This window comes from Pseudopodoces humilis, chromosome 1, assembly GCF_049639895.1.
Source record: "Pseudopodoces humilis isolate 2021_Gansu_Grassland_sample_001 chromosome 1, ASM4963989v1, whole genome shotgun sequence".
Taxonomy (NCBI): domain Eukaryota; kingdom Metazoa; phylum Chordata; class Aves; order Passeriformes; family Paridae; genus Pseudopodoces; species Pseudopodoces humilis.
The window spans coordinates 114,401,248-114,407,247 of record NC_142200.1 but is presented as its reverse complement, the minus strand read 5'-3'; the positions used below and the strand labels follow the sequence as shown (position 1 = coordinate 114,407,247).

The 6,000-nt window shown below is 39.5% G+C and overlaps 1 long non-coding RNA gene across 1 annotated transcript in view; it reads right to left on the bottom strand.

Annotated features, from left to right (window-relative positions):
* Positions 1–875: 875 nt before the first annotated feature.
* LOC148185200 (uncharacterized) overlaps positions 876–6,000 on the bottom strand; it is a 30,999-nt gene continuing 25,874 nt past the window's right edge. Inside the window, exons 2-3 of the long non-coding RNA XR_015774082.1 lie at positions 4,302–4,387; positions 876–1,164 (exon numbers count right to left, since the gene is read on the bottom strand). This is a non-coding gene — a long non-coding RNA (uncharacterized LOC148185200). The remainder of the gene's footprint in view (positions 1,165–4,301; positions 4,388–6,000) is intronic.

Genomic DNA, 6,000 nt, shown 5'->3' with positions numbered 1-6,000 from the left:
GGAAGGAAGAACTTAAGTAACAATGATATTATGTGTTAGTAACATCTCTCTGAAGACCTAGAAGCCAGTTGCAGTCACATGGCTGGGAAGACACAGGTGCAGAGGAAATCTCATGAGAAACCACATGGAGAAGATGCCTGATCTACCCTCCCATCACACCACTACTTCAACCAATGGAGAAACAAGCTGTACAGTACCCTTTACAACTTCTTTAAAGTTTTATTTGCCTCCTTACATATTATGCCTGCGTTTGTACTCTTACTTTCAAGGTCACAGCAGTGGCAGGGAAGTCATTTGTTTAAAATCTTCCAATAAAAGAGTGATAAGCATAAGGAGTGCTAAGTTTTTCCATGTATGAACTCACTGAACTGCAGGAAAAGACTTTAGATAACTTTAATAAGTTTGTTGGGCTTGTTAGTCCTACAAAGGGACTGCAGGGAAAGCACTTCATATGGAAGTGGATGTGGAGCTATTGAAGTCTGGAAGAACCAACCTCCATGAAAGAGTCTGTAACCAGTAATAGTAATGGCCTTGGAGCAAGAGGCAAGCACTGAAAAGATAACCTGTATCACTCTTCAGTGCTTCCAGAGGTTTATAACAAGCACATGGCACAGTACCAGTATAATAAAAGAAATCTTCAAATACCCTACCCTAAACATCCAGGTAAAATTTATTTTTTGTGATTTTTACCTTCCATGATATTAAACAACTGATCACTGTGGCATGATCTTATCCTCTTGGATTCCTACACCAGTTCAGTGGTATTTTTGCATGATCGAATATTACATGCTGAGAAAAGTAAAACTCGTATTTAAAAGATTAAGTGCTATAGTATACAGATATACACAAAACTGGAGACCTCTATTTAGTGTTACTCAGAATATCCAGATTCTTTTATTATTATTTAGTTAGTTCAAGAGGAAAACACAACAGTTTGAGGCAAAGGGGGCTGTAGGTAAACTCCACATCATATGTGTCATGCACCTCCTCAGGCTTGGCATTTCACTTTAGAGTGAATGGTGGAACACACACAGCTTCCTGACACAATCACATTTGTGATTGGGACAGTTGCCAACCAATCCAGGTGTTGAATGGTGCCCCAGCCCTAAATTCCAGGGGGAGTTCCACGCTTCATCCTGTCCATTGTCTTTTAGGACCAGATGTCTATAAGACAAAAGAATGCACATTGGTAAAGAGATAAAAATCTTGTTCTGCCAAATAGGTTTGTATAAAGGCTCATCTGTGCATGCATACACAAGGATAAAAATTCAGCTTCTAAAACTGTAGATATAAAGTGTATAAGACTTAATTAGAGTAATGTAACAAAAAAAGCATAAATTCAAGCATCAAACAAACCACCATGGGTACCTCAACACACACTTTCCAGTGTTGCTTAAGTATCCCTAAAAACATTTGAGGAAGGTGAGTTGATGCAGAACTTCAAATACAATGGTTGGAGAAGGGCAAACAAGTTAAAGCATGTCTGAGGGTTATAGGGCTCATCCTAGGAGACCCACACAGGGCCCCCTGCAAATGTGCAAGGGGAAGGACAGTCCTGTGAGCCGGGCAGAGAGCCTCATCCTGTGGCTCTTGCCACAAAGAATGACCCTGCAGTACAATCACAGCACACAAAGGGAAACGGGAACAAAAAAATGTAGTTTCGGAAGATGTGTGCATGGATGGGTCAAGGAAAATTGCAGAGGATTTTAAAATATAGCTGCACAGAGGCTTAGAAAGGATGAAGGGATGTGCTATAGATATTTCCATACTATTTCTTGGACTGATGTCTTCTTTTACTGTGAAGTCAAAAGCAGTGTATAGCAATTTCTGACAATAATTGCGTACCTGGAACACCATGTATAGATAGCATAACATTCAATCAACTTATTTCTTCCAGCTTTCACAATGCACTGTGCAATAAAATAGGAAAACTCAGGATCCTAGAGTGGCTTTATGATGCTGGCATCCCCATTGTTTGTTTTTTTGGCCAGAAATGGGTCCTGTAGCTTTAAGCTAGGTCCAGAGAGACAGAGAGGAAGAAGGGTGGGGAAAAGCAGGGCTTTTAAGCTAGCTTGTAGTTCATTAGCTGAGACAAAACTTATTTCCCTAGACTGTGGCTTCTTCAGGGGATCTGTTCAGCGTTGCAGAGGAACTGTTCAGCTCTGCTCCGGTCCAGAAGAGCAGCACCAGGAGCCCACGCCAGCAAACTCCAGCGGGGAGAGGCACCCTATGGACACGGCCCTTTCAGCTCTTAGCTTGGACGGAGCCACACCTACAGAATGGACTCTGGATCTCTGGATCTACCATCTCTTCAGAACAACGAGGAGTTCCATTGTTTAATATTATTCATGAACCAGTTGGTCAAGGGGCCTCTGAAATCTGCCTTTTAGAGGAGACCCCTCTGGAGGTTTCCTCCCAAAATTTGCCCTGAGCCAGGACACTCAGTACTCAAGTACTTTTATTTTTGAGCAGTTTAGGTTATGTACATATGGTCTAATAATGGGAAATGGAATAATTCTTAGAATAAATTCCACTTTTTCCTAGAAGTGACTATCCAATACATATGAAAAGCATCTGAAAGCTTCACTTTGCCAGTCTTTGAAGAGAAGAGGAGCAATACCATGTAATGGACCAGCCTACAAACCCAGAGTAACTCATCTGGTGTCAGTGCTTTTTACTGCAACTCTTCCCATGATCCTCAACTACAAATCCAGCCTAAAAGCACTCACTTCAATATTTTTTTATTTTTTTGTGGCAAAATACAATGAGACTTTGAACTGCACTAAAACTCAAATGGTGCTATATCCTTAAATACCTTAACCTTGGTCTCATATGTTATTAGGCTAATTGAAAACAAATTTCTTCCCCTGCTTGTCATAAACCAAATTGCTCACCTCATTATCTTTACTTCTGCTACTTAGTATCATATTTGACTTCAAAAGAACAAGTGAATTCTCGATGGGCTGTTTCTGCCCATCTGCTACTATACTGCATTAAAAGCATATGTTCACCAGTTTTGGTCTCCTGCCCAAAATCTCTCTTAAAAAAAAAAAAAGAATCACAGACTACATAGAAGCACTTCATTTTATTATATTTTACAAATTTAATGTGAATGTGCATTTGTGTTCCTGAATGAACACAATTTTTGAACTTTTGTGAATTTATTTCATAATAAATGAACAATTTATGCTTGCTGAATACAAAATTGATTTGCAGAGGAATAGGAAGGTTTAGGATTAGGGAGAGGAAGGAAGAGGAAAACTTGGGACAGGGACCATGAGAGAAAAACTACTGCCTGTACAGGGGCACCTTTCTTTTCCCTCTGGTTTCTGCTGTCCTTCTATGCTTTAAGGAGGACTGGGCTGCTAATTTGCCTCAATTTTCTCTTCATGTTTATATCATTCCCTGTACTGAACCTCTTGGCATGGGACAATTTGACTGAAGTACTTTTGGAGACCTCCCCAGCCACAACACCAGTGCCTGCTCCATTAAGCAGTGGATGTCACACTCCCAAGAAAGCCTAACATTTTCATAGCAAGAATCAGAACCAAATAAAGTCTTATTAAGCTTCTCCTCCCTCAAGGTTACTGTCTCAAGCTAATGACAATATATGAGATAAGTACTGTCAATCCCTGCAGGACACATTAAATTCCAGTTAAATAGAGATTAGATGAGTACTGCAAAAATCATGGTTATAAAGGGTGCATCCCTTTAACTATCTGGCATCCACTGCAAGGCCAGAGCAACAGCAGGTGCTTCTGTTAAGAGATGTACAGTACCGAACAAGGTTTAGATGAAGGTCACAATTCTCACAGTATCCTTTTGGAGGAAAAAAAAATTCAGATAGGATAACTAAGAACAAGAACAAACAAACAAAACAAACCCCATGAGATACAGAGAACAGTTGAATAAGAAGAATGCTTTATAGAGAGGGACAAGAGAAATTATATGAAATAGTCTTTATATTCAACTGTTATAATTTTCTGCTAGTACAACTAGGCATAACCCATAGTTACCATAACCACAACTGTGAAGGATTCTTCAGAGAGTCCTTCTGAGGGGGAGGATGGAGACTCACTCACCTGCAAAGGCAGCAAGAAAAATATTGGACAAGTAAGCTTTCTGAACATACTTAATATTGGTAAGATAAGTAAACCTGAACACAGGAGTGATGAAGTGTCTGTGCTACCATCAGTCTGTAAACAGAAAACATGCTCTTGGTCAGAAGTGGTGATTGAATTGCTCAGACTGGCAGCAGAGTCTTAGAGAAAAACATGCAACAAAAAAATGTATGCACTTACCTTAGTGAAGGTTGCCTTAAGTTCCAGGGCATAAATTGCCACTAGAATCTCCAAACTCTATGGTGCACACATGTTAGAAGAGCATTCTGAAAAACATGAAGACAGCGTGCACGGAAAAAATTACAGGAAAAAGTATCACCACCAACACAAATAGAGTTAATTTCCTTCTGTAAGGCCACTGTCCATTTTCAGCACAGAAATTGAAATATGTCCATAAAATCCAAATATTTTTTTATATAGCCATTTTAAGATAATTTTAGTTGATATCTGTATTTGGAGTTTTAGATGCACTCTGTTCTTTCATTTTTCTTTTTGGGAAAAGTGAGGAAGAAAGACATATTGGAGCACCAGTATTGTTTTTTTCTCCTTTCCCCTCACTCCATACCCATTGTGCTCATCATTCAACAATACTCAAAAGCAGATGGTCCACTTCTGTCAATTAATATATTACAACTCCATTCACCAACCACGCGATGCTCAAGACAACAACTCTCTGTTATTAGCTAACTAGCTTCTGCCAAATGATTTCACTAGAATTGCTAAATTCACTCTGATTTTCTTCCACATGAAAGGCTGCATCAGCAGCTAAGCAAGGAACATGACTGCTGGTGAAAGTGCTCCTGAGGAGACAGGACTATCCACCTGTAGAGTGACAGAGCCACTCATGTACCACAAGGCAACAGCTCAGCTAAAATAATGCTCAGAAGAGACAAATCCTCACATGCAGGAATTAGTCTGCAGCTGGTAAGATATTTAGAGCAGTAAAATCACTGACTTGCATCAAAAAATTCTGATCAGGGCACAAGAATCCCCCAAATAGTTCAAACATACTAACTAGATCCTCCACCGCTGCTGAGGTTTTCCTAACAATTTCCTTCCTATCCCACCCATAATCCTATAAAGTCATAGAAAAGTTAGACTTGTAACATGAACAAGACTACAGATACAGTTTCTCTGCTGTAATTTATAACCCCACATAGAATAATATAAATTTATATAGAATTTTAAACCTGCCTGAGCTCTTCAGACACCTCAATTTGAAATGGAAAAAGAATGAAAGTAACTTCATTTGTGTGCCAGTTTGCACGTACACCATTTTATTTCAAATCACCGCATGGAGCTGCAGCAGAAGAGATGTGGAAGCCATAGAGACTGGTGCTAATCTGGTCTTTGGAGCACATCTGTACATTTAAGATGCAACAGAAAAAAGCCAAGAGAATGCAACAAACCAGGAAATAAGCAGCAATAATTCATCACAAAATGGCATACCACATTCCTCTTCTCCCTACTATTTCTCCCCAACTCTCCACAAATAATTACTTTCACAACAAAAGGGGTTAACAGCTTTTCACACCATTAAACAAAGTATGATCCAGCTCATGAGCATCTACTTCTTCATACTGATGATAAGAAAAACCAAATCTTCTTTCTAACTGAAAAAGTTCCAGGGACATTCATGGATCTGTAGGTAAAACCTAGCATCTTGAATTGCATCCAGAAAAGTCTCAGGCTCCACAGGTATCAAAGTAATTTTTCATCAACTTGAGGCTGATTTAAAAGGTTTAGTCCAGTGCACAGCATGTGTATTACATTAATCAAATCTGGACACGAGAGGCCAGCATTTGAATTTAGTCTTGTGTGCCAAAGGAATCCTTTCCTCCTCATTTCAGAGGAAGAAAGGCAAGTTGCAGTGGCCACT